The following is a 13,296-nucleotide window of genomic DNA, read 5'->3' on the forward strand; positions in this document are numbered from 1 at the left end:
AGGCTACTGCTAAGCTTGTAAGCCGCCCTGAGTCTTCGGAGAAGGGCGGGATATAAATGGAATTAAAATAAATAAATAAAATAAATAAATAGGAAAAGCAGTCCTATTTACCTTTAAACCTTGTTCCCATATGTCTGAACTCAGAGACAGTCATGAAATCATGAGGGGATGAGGAGTGTCCTTGTTCCGGCACTCCAGATGCTGTCCCCTGATACCGCATCATTTTTCCCTAGTCCTTCACTTCAGACAGAGAGAAAGAGCAGAAGAGAGCATGAACATGAGAGTGAACAAGTAGAGAAGGGCATCAGGTTTTAAAAGTAAAGGTAAAGATTCCCCCGCACATGCGTGCTAGTCGTCTCCGACTCTAGGGGCCGGTGCTCATCTCCGTTTCAAAGCCGAAGAGCCAGCGCTTGTCCGAGGACTTCTCCGTGGTCATGTGGCCAGCATGACTAGATGCCAAAGGCGCACGGAACGCTGTTACCTTCCCACCGTAGTGGTCCCTATTTTTCTACTTGCATTTTTACGTGCTTTCGAACTGCTAGGTTGGCAGAAGCTGGGACGAGTAACAGGCGCTCACTCTGCTATGCGGCACTCGTGATTCGACCCGGCAAACTGCCAACCTTCTGATCGACAAGCTCAGCGTCCTAACCCACTGAGCCACCGCGTCCCTTGCATCAGATTTTGCACAAACTCAAAACTTCTTCTACCCATTAAAACTATGATCCCATATCAACCTGGGGAAAAAAAAACCACGACTACTACATTGCATTAACTATCAGACAGGTTCTATGCTTGTGTTTATGCGGGATCCTATTCATTTGATTTCAGACTACGTCACTCTGATCTAGCTACAATGCACCACAGAGCAGTCCACAAATGAAATAATAGCTCTACATGCCGAATATGATGTCATGTGAATATTTTGACCTTGCATGATCTGTAACTGTCTGCCCAGCATGTTTCTGCTTGTCTGTTAAAACAATGACACTGGGGTATGACATGGCATTTCAGACTGATTGACAAGATGTTCTTGAAGCAAACCACTACAGAACCTTGCAGCTGCAATTTAGCTTATTTTATAACATGTTGTTGCATTTTATGCAAAATCTATTTGTATGGGAAGGAAGGAAGGAAGGAAGGAAGGAAGGAAGGAAGGAAGGAAGGATCCTTCCACCCAAAGGCATAATAGTGAGGTGGGTGGTCATATAAATTGTTTGAATAAAATAAATATTTGGATTGTCCTTTCTTGTAGATCAAGAGTGCAGATCAGTTTAGATAGAATACATATATGTGATGTTCACTAGCAGCATGCAGAAGTTTTGAATCTTCAGCTTTAATTGCTTGGGGGGAAAAATGTGCCTGCTTTAATTTGCAGCAAAGAGCTACTGCCCTGGAGGAAGTCTAAAACACTTCTTCCAAATAATTTTTGAAAGTTCATATATGTAGTTTTATGTCTGAAATGGGAAGAGACTTAAATGTGATCTGTCCAGAATAGGAAAGAAATTAAGTGCGCTTATTTAGTAATAAATTATCTAACAAAGGAATTGAACTGTTAGCTACCATCGTTCAATTTAAACCTTAAAGCAAAAAAGGCTTAAACCTTTAAAAGGCTCCATCTTTTTTCTGGATCTGACCTGCCCACTTCCAGAATCCAACCTCTAACATACTTTCCAAAAGCCTGCCCAACCATTGGCTCAATAGAAGCTGCATGCTTCTTTACAAGCAAATGGCATTTGTTTGATTATGGATTGGATGGCTGCCCATATTTTATTACCACATTTTGCTAAATTTAGCATTGTGTTAGAATTGCACCTCATATTCTACTGCTCTTATTTTCTTCCATTATACTTCCAGAGAACCCAATGAGTATTTCTGTTTTTAGTAGCCATAGAGATCTCCTCATTTCAAAGACTACTAGGCTATTTCCTAAATATAGCTTTTCTCTTCCTTGTATTTCAAACTTTTGAATCTCAGCATTGTCTGTTTCTTTAGAGGCATTTAATATGGCAATTTTAAAATCCTGCTGCAGTTATCCTGAATTCCACCCACTTCTGTGGATTTTTTTTTCCAATTCCATCCCCAGAAAGAGATCCACGGGTGTCCTGAAAAATGCATTAATCTGATCCAGAAGCAAAGTATGTTGAATTAGGTCCAGAAGACTAGGGTTCAAGTCTTGCCCTTCTGAGTAGTTTGAAGTGAGTCATATTAACTCAGTCCAACCCATCTACAGAGATAATGGAGATAATCATGCTAGGTATACTACCCTGAGCTGCCCTGGAGGAAAGGCGGGGTATAAATTCACTACATAACCACCGCGACCAAATAAATGCTCAAGCAAACTCTAATGCAGGGGAGGAGAAAAATGCCTCCTGGCTTAAAATCTGCTGCTATAAATTAATTTTCCCGTCCTGGCTCTCTCCCACAATTCCCAGTCTTAATCCAACACTTTGGAAGGTGTCGGGTCGGGAATGGCTGATCCGACGTGCAGCGCTCATGCACAGCTTCCCTGTTACTTCCATTGTTCATTGGGTTTCCCCCAGAATTGGTTAGCCCGATTGTGTCGTCTGAATGTCGGATCGCCAGAAGCTGGAAAGACCAAGCTGACCTCCGCTAACCCAGACACCGATTGGCTCGTTGGTCCCTCTCCGCGTGAACGCGCCCCCGAGGAAGCTGCTCTGGATTAAGCCCGTAGTAGGGCGGGGGGGTCCCACCGAAACTTTTGTAAAGGGGGAGGAGTCTTCGCCCCTACCCACCCCCGCCCCACGGAACATAACGAATTTGGAAGTCGGTGAGGATGAGCTGAAGTTCACTTGAGTATCGGTGCCCAACACGGTCCAAATCGCGAAGGGACAATGCAATCGTGGGTCCACCAAGTTCAGAAAGAGGACAAGGACGGAGGCCAGATGCCTTCGGATCCTCTTTTTGGTCTTTTTTCGCGACACGGGATCTATAAAATATGTTCCCCCCCCCCTTGCTCCCCTCTCGAACCGATTACTCTCCCCCCCCCCTCAAACAGCGAGCAAATCGCACGGCTATCGCTTTCTGGGGCATTCAGGTTTTGCGGGCGCATTGCCTTGTCCCTGCTCTGGGTTGGCTGTCGGCGCCTTAAAATTGCCCCCCCCCGTCCCGTCCGATCCGCAAGCGACCCGCGCCGATTCGGATTAACAAAAAAAAAAGGCGAGGCGTCCCACCCCTTCGCCCTTAACTTCGGCTAGCGTTGCCTTCCCGCTTAACTCCACAATACCTGGCGTCCGCTCCTCTCCCTCCTCGCCCGCTCTCTGCTCGACGCGCCTCATCCTGGCTGGATGTTTGGCGCCAAGCGCTCCGCTCTGCCGAGTCCCACTTTCGCGTGGCCGAAGTTGCCGTTTAGCCCAAAGAGGGGTGATCAGCGCCACCCCGATCGCGCCGTCCGGCAGAAGGGGAGAAAAGCCCGCCGGCCGGCTGCGAGCCGAGACCTCCTCCTCCTCCTGCTGGTGCTGGTGCTGTTCCGCGGCCACCGCCTCCTCTTGGCCTTGCGGGGCTCCTCCCGCCGAAGTCTCCTCGGCGACGAGTCCCGGTTCACACGCGCCGCCACATCCTCCCCTGTTCCCCGCTGGGCTGCCTCTGCATTCCTTCTCCGGCGAGCCTTGTGTCCTCCGACGCACCTCCCACGGCAGCCGCCCTCGGCTCCGCGCCTCTTGGCCAACTGCTCCTCTCCGAGCCGGGCTGCTGCTAAAGCCGGATTCCGCTTGCCGGCAGTGGGAAAGAAGTCCCGCCGTTCTTTCAGAGGTGGCCCATTGCTGGCCGATGGGTGCGCTCTGGCACCCCTTGGCGGGGAAGGAGCTCAGCTGAATCCCCTGGGTTGGCTTCCGAGTCAGTAGTAGGCGCGGGGTTGCCAATACGCGGAAGGAGGAAGAGGGTTTTGCTTGGCTCCCAGTCCTCGTTTTATCGAAGAGCGATAAACCCTTCGGGAACTGGGAAGTTTTCCCGCACTGATGTCGGGGAGGCTGTGGGGCATATTTTATAAAATACTACCCATTCCTGCTTTTGGAAAGGAATTTGTTGTTGTTGTTAGTTGCGAAGTTGTGTCCGACCCATCGTGACCCTATGGACAAAGTTCCTCCAGGCCTTCCTGTCCTCTACCATCTTCTGGAGTCCATTTAAGCTCATCCTACTTCTTCAGTGACTCCATCCAGCCACCTCATTCTCTGTCGTCCCCTTCTTCTCTTGCCCTCAACCTTTCCCAGCGTTAGGCTCTTCTCCAGTGAGTCCTTCCTTCTCATTAGGTGGCCAAAGTATTTGAGTTTTAGCTTCAGGAAAGGAATACCATTGATTAAAAAGAAAAAGAAAAAGAAAGCAAGTAAATTGGAACTCCAGAAGAGCATAATGCCATATCTGCTGAAAATAATTCCATTCTGTGTATTTTCTGGGAAGTAAATTTTGCTGTCCCTTCACTGGCTTTCTTTGGACTTGTCCTCACCTTCTCTTGATTCTGTGTCAACTTCTTTGCCACTATGTCACTTTGTCACCACGGTCTTCCTCTGCAGCTAAGGCTGCTTCAAACTCCCCTTAAAGATTTTAGTAATGTTTTCCCTCTTCTGACACAATTTTTCTCTTCGGAGACTTCATTGATGCTGGGATTGCTTCATTGATGTGGTTAAGATCTCAGATCGGTGATGAAGTGATAAAGCCTAAGTCATAACACGCATGCAATGATGTCATACGTGTTTCATCATTTGCCTCCAGCAGTGTCCATGGAGTAAAGGAGAGGTCAGATTGATGAAAGCCGTTTCACAGTCCCAATCCTTTTTTATGTGATTTATGAAATTACACTCATGCCTTAGAGCAGGGCTCTTCAAATGCGGCCTTTTTATGACTTGTGAACTTCAACTCCCAGAATTCCTCAGCCAGCGTGCCTGACTGAGGAATTCTGGGAGTTGACGTCCACAAGTCATAAAAGGGCCAGGTTTGAAGTCCCCTGCCTTAGAGGTTTGAAGTTTGAGGTGTGACATCACCATTCAGACAAAATCTGTGATAGCTTGCATATGTCTTTGTTTGCTGACCCCTGTCCCCTGTAGATAACCATTGTTGGGATCTGCCCAGTTCCCTTTTCCCTACCTGCACACTCTTTCATGGCCATGTTGCCATGAAAGAGTGTGCAGATTAGTGTGTGAGTTACTTAAAGAATGTGGGTTACAGGAGGGACTGGACACCAACGTCCATAGAGGCAGCTGTCTGCATAATGTCTATCTAATGCTCTTGTTTGGTTCTCATGCTGTTTTCCACAAGCTGTAGGTCTGTTTTTTTTAAAACATGTGCTGTGCAGAAAGGAGATGCTCTCAATCACTGCTATAGAAATGGCCAAAGTAAAAACAAAACAAAACTCTGCATGAGATTTCTTACTCTCTCAGATCTTGGCCTCTACTCCGATTCTGTGTCTCATTGGGGATGAAAAGAGACAGTATGCAGGGTATGGGAAAGGAAAAGGTTGTTGAGAGGAGGAATCATGCGTAATCATTTTGTGTACACTACGGTGGTGGGCAGTTGTGTTGCACGCATGGATTCATTCATTCATTTCTTTATTTTACTTTTTGTTCTGTGGTTTGGGAGTAGGAGGGGACTCGTTCCAGACAGGCAGCTGATGAGTTGCAGGGAGCAGAATAAAATCTGAACTCCGGAAGTGGAGAAAGGAAAGAAGCCAGAGAAGACTTGTGGTTTAGGGAAGAGAAGGCTGGGCATCTCAAGACCCTCTATCCTTGGGAAAATCCCAGGATAGGCTTCTGTTCTGCTCTTCATCTCATATAAGAACTCTTGGATTGAGGGAGACCTTTTCTCACTGTCTGTATGTGCAACAAAGAACAAGAGGGAGGGAGAAAAATAAGTGGTGCATGAGCACAAGGGAGAGAATGTGGGCAAGTATATTGGAGAAGGAAAGTCCCTCATTTATTTAGATAATACATGTGTAATATCTCTGTGTTAAGAATAGGATAGAATGGAACAGAACAGAACAGGAATAGAATAGAATAATAGAGTTGGAAGGGACCTTAGAGGTCTTCTAGTCCAACCCCCTGCTCAGGCAGAAAGCCCCATACCACGGGTCGGCAACCCGCGGCTCCGGAGCCGCATGCGGCTCTTTGAGCCGTCTCCTGCGGCTCCCAGTCGCCCGGTGCACGCGCACCTCTCCGAACGGGAGGAGGTGCGCGCGCACCACTCCGAACGGGAGGAGGTGCGCGCGCACCACTCCGAACGGGAGGAGGTGCGCGCGCACCACTCCGAACGGGAGGAGGTGCGTGCGCACCACTCCAAAGGTTTGGAGGGCTGCGTGCGCACCTCTCTCGCACCTCCGCCCGAACACCCGTTTGGAAACCGCTGTTCGGGCAGAGCTGCACGCGCACCTCTCCAAAGGTTTGGAGAGGTGCGCGCGCAGCTCTGCCCGAACAGGCCTGTCGAGACCTGCTGGTGTTCGGGTGGAGGTCGGGCGGCAGTTTGGAGGTCCCAGGGGTGGCTCCGGTGACACCCTGGCTCACAGGTCTGCAACCTGCGGCTCCCAGTCCTCTGCCATGTGCAGTCCCCCCCCAAAAAAGTGGGAGTAAAAAAGTTCAACCAATCAGTTCAAATATGCAGGGTAGGTGCATATCTCGCCTTGGCTCCACTCTTCAGTCAAACCCTGTTCTGCGCATGTGCGCGCATGCGCACACATTTTTTGCGGCTCCCAGTTTTTCCTTTTGAGGGAACCGGTTCCGAGTGGCTCTTTCACTGTTTCAGGTTGCTGACCCCTTCCCTGGCTGAAGGCAGCGCCGCAACCCAGCGCCCGTCACCACAGAGACCCGTTGCCGCTGGCATGTAGGTGCGTCCACATAAAAAAAAGTGGAACCGTGCGCGTGTATCCACACGTGCGCATGCGCAAAAAACATTTTGTGCATGCGCAAAACATATTTTATGCGCATGCGCGTGCGTGGATGCACGCGCGCGGCTCCCACTTTTTTTTATCTGTGATGGAACCGGTTCCCAGTGGCTCTTTTGCTTTTTCAGGTTGCCGACCCCTGCCCTATACCATTTCAGATAAATGGTTGTCCACTCTCTTCTTAAAAACTTCCAGTGTTGGACCATTCACAACTTCTGGAGGCAAGTTAATTGTTCTAACTGTCAGGAAATTTCTTAGTTCTAGGTTGCTTCTCTCCTTGATTAGCCTCCATCGCCTCTTCTCCTGCTTTCAGGTGCTTTGGAGAATAGCTTGACTCCCTCTTCTTTGTGGCAGCCCCTGAGATGTTGGAACACGGCTATCATGTCACCCCTCGTCCTTCTCTTCATTAAACCAGACATTCCAAATTCCAGCAACTGTTCTTTATATGTTTTGGCCTCCAGTCCCCTGATCATCTTCCCCTGAACTGTTCCAGTGATGCCTGAAGAACCTTGAAGCATCTGCTCTGTAGCCAGAAATGTACTTTCAAGTCAAATTCCACCTGGGTTTTGGAACATCTGTTCTTTAGTTTTCTAGCTTCCTCCAACAATCCTTTCACTTCACTTCTGAAATCATTTATGTTACTCTGGTTTCCATTGAGTGTGCATGGGTGAGGAGTTGGGGGGGAGCATTTGAGGAAGAGTTGAGAACTCTGGTATGAAATGGAAAGGAATACTTAAGCAAGAGTACCAGGAAAGTCCCCCCTCCCCGCTTCAACCCACAAGCCCTCCTCCATATCTGTGATCTTCCAGCAGGGTTATTTTGGACGTGGCTTTACAATGCTCATGCAGAACTGTGAAAGTCCAGCAACTTGAAAGGTGGCTAAACCCACAATGCAAAGCATCTGTCTACATTTACCCAACCAGCCCTGCCACATATTAAAGAGCACAATTGGCGGTTGTTTTTCCAGCTGGCAAGTAATGCTCAGTGGGAGGCGAAATAAAGCTACAGGAATCCACCAGTCTCTGTCCTGCACAAAGACAGCAACAATCATCAGCATAAGCAGAATGGGGGCTGGCAATGAAGCCAGTGAAATTTGTGCTGGAACACTTTTTTGCCAGCTCAAGGACTAATGGATTGCACTTTAATGAGCAATCTTTTTTTCTGCTTTGAATCCACCCCTCCTTTGAGAATTCCTATGAACTAATTCCTATGAGCTCAGCATGGGCTTCGAACTTAAATTTGGTCAGTGTGGGAGAGAAGCCGTAAGAAGGTTCCAGCATTGCAGATTTGAGAAATTAACAAAGCCTCCAGATAGTATCCATGAAGCCATTGGTGTCAATTCCACTGTGGGATGTGATTATGTATTATTTTTATGTACAGTATATAACTTGAAGAGCCCCTGCAAAAATGGCCATCGAATTCTAATTTCTTGCATAATAAAAAAGATAAATCATTTTATGATTATATTTCAGCATTTAATTTGACTGTGTTTAAATCAGATTTAATATTTCCCCTGGTTCTGTCCACTTCCTTATTGTTACTTAATGCATATTTTGGACAGTGCTCTCCCCATCATGCAATCCTCAGTCAGGAAGAGCCAAACACCCACTTATATATACATGTCTCCAGGTCCAACAGCTGTAATTAGACATGTGTGAATTTGATTTGGTGGTTGTTATGTACATAATTTTAAATGAGAGTTGGAAAAACATGAGATAACGTTTGTGTCTGAACATTATCACAGAAACACACACACATACACAAACACAAACAGAGAAGCACAATGTCTTAAAACTGTGCATTGAGGTAGAAATATTTTAAAATAGCCACTATCATTTTGTGTGCTTATGTGTTTTCAAGACGTTGTCATCATGGCTTATATTTAGTGAAATGTCTACAGAGCCCAATAGGGGCAGTGCAGACATAATGTGTGAAACTTATTTTGGGGTTTGCAAGAGATGCGTCAGAGGAAAGCAAAGACACTGTTAGTTTCTGACCTTTTCTCCACTGTACAATCTTGGGAGAGGTCAAGCTGACCAGAGCAGAGATGCTGAACAAGAACACAGAATTCTGGGAAAGTGAATGAATTCCAGACACACTGAGTAACATCAGAAGAGGCAGTTGGGAAAAGATGCACAGTTCGAAAATCTGGCAGATGCTTTGTGGCATCAGATGCTTTAAAATGCTTGAATGTACCAAATGAAGTTGCTTTGGAAGAATGGTTGCAATGCATGGACCTGCTAGGTTATTGAATGCATCAATTACACAGCAAACCATTTTATCATATCCCACCAGCTTCCTGGTAAGTACAAACATGCAACACATTTGTCAACTTTTATTACTTGAGAATCTCCATTTCTCTTATCCTTTGGCTGTGTGTTGGAGCTAAGACAGAAGGGAATTGTGGCCTTGAAACTACGAATACTGTGGCTTAATACAGATTAGCTTTCATAATTTTCCAAGCTAGTATAGCGAAAATAGCCTCACTCCTGGCCTGCCTGACACAAATTGAAGCTTTAATTTAGTGATGGGCAATTTATTCGTGTGCAGGAGATGCATGAAACATTTCCTGGGGCGTAGAGAGGCAAAGACTGAAATTAGCAAAGCTAAGATTCAAAGTTTTTGTTAGAGTTTACAGTTTTGTATGGTGTTGAAGTCTCAGAATGAGGCACATTTGGCTTTGGCGTGAGTGGGGTTTTAGTGGCTATAGTGGCAGTAATGATTATGCATGGAGAGAAAAGAATGCAGCACACCATGACACAAGGTCTAGTGGCTTATGAGAAAAGTAATCAGTTTTTTCTAGAATTTCTCCAGAGGAGAATGGCTCATCGCAAAGGCAAGGCAAGGCAAACTGAAAACAGGAAACTTGTTCTGACTCTAATTAATCCTGGGCTGATGCATTTCTTAACATTTCCCTCCCCATTTGAGGGGAGGATTAGTACATGTTCTTTTTATGCTACAAGTAGCACAGAACCAATTTCTATTCTGAAGCAGTACAGCAAGGAACCTAGGAGGAACCTATGGACACCAGATGTTGCTCTAGCTCAGCTCTCCATGCTGATAATAATCAGTGCTTTTTTTGTAAAAGAAAAAGGTGCCGGAACTCACACATGTCATACAACCCGCCTTGCCTACCCTACAAGGTTCCATCCAAAAAAAGGTGCCGGAACTCCGTTCTGAGCGTTCTATGACAAAAAAGCCCTGATAATAATAATTATTATTATGTCCCCAATTCTAACAATGGAGCATTACACATCAGGATCTGAAACACGTACACAGTCTGGTAGTAATTTTTTGAATGTTTACTAACAATAACGCTTCCAGGTTGATAGAATATAGGTAACCGTATGTTAGCATGACTGGTAGACTATGGATGAGAGATTTTTTCATGGAATAACATGATATAAAGCTGAGCTTCGTTTGTGCTTGTGGCATAATGGACGAAATATGCCAGAACTGACTGGCACTCTCTATGCTGCTGAAGACAATATACAGTATATTGCTATCTCTCTATTTTCATCTCCATTTCTATCTCTGTCTTTGTGTGTGTCACTGTCAAACTAAGAGCAAGGTGAATGGTATAATGGAGTGGATCAAAAGTGTTTTGATGTTGTGGAATGGAATTGATGAACACACAGAAGGAAGTAAATGTAATTATGAATGAAAGAGCTAAGAGATTATAGGTGCAAAAGAAGGATATCAGGCGAGGTAGGAGAGGTGGGGGCGGGGGATAATTTGACCCACAACCACTTCTTCCTACCTGAGCACAGGACTATTGCTCTTTTGAAAATGTCTTAAACTTGAGTTCAAAGATAGCTTGGTTGTCAAGTTACAGGCATTGAGATAGGATGGGGATGGGGAAATAGGATGGGGTTGTCTGCAGACATTACTACTTTGTTTCTATGAAGCTGACGTATCCATTGTTCCTTGCTGCAAAATTTTCATAGACCCCAGAGGAACTTAGGAACAAAAGAACGACTTGTTCCTTATTGTTTTGATTATTGTAGTTTCAGAGCAATTCTAAGGAACTATAAGGGGGGAAAAAGAAATTAAAAAAAGTGTTAGATACTGGGTTTGTGGCTTCAATGATGAGACCAGGCGAGTGAGTTCAGCAAAGATCATTGTTTATTGCTTGCAGGAACTGAACTGAGAAACAGGGCTGTGAATACAGCAATTTATACCCTGGCCTCTAGGCAGTGGCCAATAGGTTTAAAGCAACCTATTGCTTCCCTAGGCGCTGGAGATGGGTTGTCTGAGGAGCTGAGAGCCATTAGCCAGCTTCCCTGCTTAAACAACCTACCAGCAATTAACCCACGTGATGTTCCCTTAACAAGACAAAGCCCAATACATTACAAAAAGGTTCATGTTAGTGTCAAGGAGATAACGTGGGAATGGTGGGTGAATGGAGCATCCCACTTTCCCAGTTCCCAACATATTGGAAAAGTAAAGGAACAGCATGGGGCTAGTTAGGCGGGAAGAATCCCTAAAAGAAAAAGGCCAGTGTTGGTAGGCTAGTCCATACTGGAACGAACTAGCTACTCCTGCCTTTCTTGAATGGAAGGGCAAGAAGCAGAGAATGACCAATGAGGTCTTACAGAGAACACCAGCTCAGTCTTCTTGCCAAACCACTGTAGTCAAACCGCAAATGGACTTTCTGAAGCTGGTTTAAGAACAGTTGGGAGCACATGAGACAGCAGCTGAGGCTGAAGGGCAGAATTGCCCTAAATTAAATTGGACCTGCAAAAACATTTACTTGGGAACTGACGGCTTTCATCATTCAGATTAAACTGCCTCCTCCTCCTCCTCCTCCTCCTCCTCCTCCTCCTCCTCCTCTTCCTCTTCCTCCTCCCTTTAATTTCCAGAGTTCAGGTAGTGATTGTGTTACAGCCAAAACAGACACACACTTAACCTCAAATGTTTTGAGGACTCCAGGGATTGTAAAACTACAAATCTCATTGGGAAAATATCTCCTAAAAGAGAAAAGAAATAACAAAAACTGTTGGAAACACCAACTATGGGCCTTGCTTAAGGAATGCAATACTGGGGCTTGCAGATTCTTTGCATTTTTGGCTATCAGGACAGTGTTTCTGGCATAGAACAGGTTATTGATGTTTCACCCATCAATTTTAAAACCACTCTTGACTTCTTCCAACCCAGCTTCCCATAATACATATAGGTTGAATAAATAAAGGGAGAATATGTGCTTTGTTGCATTCCTTTGCCAACTTGGAATCAATCTGTTTTACCATGTTCTGCCCATACTGTGACTTCCTGATCTGCCTAAATATTTCATGAAGACAATGAGATCTTCCGGGATTCCCATTTCTGAGCACTTTCCAGAACTTGATGCAATTAATTTAATCAAAGGCTTTTCTATAATTGATGAAGCACAATTGATTTCTTTTTGGTAATCTTCGACCTTTGCAATTATCCAATGTGACACTGCAAAAATGTCTTATGTTTTTTGGCCTTTTCTAAAGCCAGTTTAAACATGAGGCATATTCTTTACTATTTGGACTCTAAACTGCTTAGGATGCTGAGCTTGTCGATCAGAAGGTAGGCAGTTTGGCGGGTCGAATCCCGAGTGCTGCGTAACAGAGTGAGCGCCTGTTACCCGTCCCAGCTTCTGCCAACCTAGCAGTTCGAAAGCATGTAAAAATGCAAGTAGAAAAATAGGGACCACTACGGTGAGAAGGTAACAATGTTCCGTGCACCTCTGGTGTCTAGTCATGCCGGCCACATGACCACGGAGACGTCCTCGAACAAGCGCTGGCTCTTCGGCTTTGAAACAGAGATGAGCACCAGCCCCTAGAGTCGGAAAAGACTAGCACGTATGTATGGGGGAACCTTTACCTTTACCTTTAAGCACTTGCTAGCATATGAAATTAAGGATATTATATGATAGTTCGCACACTGGAATGTGGATTAACCTCCTCCAGTAGGACTGTCACTGTGTCATCATCCAGATTTCCTGACATAGCTTGGTTAGGATTTTGAGTTCTGTTCCTTGCCATATTTCAATGGGTATTTCATTAGTTCGTGTAGCCTTTCCACTTGGTAATGAATGGAGTGCTGATCTAATTTTATCTCCCGATACCAGAGGTTTTTGTAAGTAAGAAATATTTTCTAAAGTATTTTGGATGTTGCCATTTCTACTTTACAGTGTATACTCCTTCTATTATCCTTCCATTTCCTTTGAATTGGTTAATATCTGTTCACTGCCATCCTTTAGTTAGCAAATCAATTTGAGGATAGAATTCCTTTGAAAGACTTTCCTTGTTCTTCTATGTCTGTCTCCAGCCTCAGTGTCTTTACAGATGTTGCAATACTGCCTCTTGTCTCTTCTAACAGTTGTCTGAACTCTTTGTTAAAATTCATTTCTGAGATTTTTGTCTTTCTTGGCTCTGGCTTCT

This window comes from Vipera berus (assembly GCF_964194415.1).
Source record: "Vipera berus genome assembly, chromosome: 2".
Lineage (NCBI taxonomy): Eukaryota > Metazoa > Chordata > Lepidosauria > Squamata > Viperidae > Vipera > Vipera berus.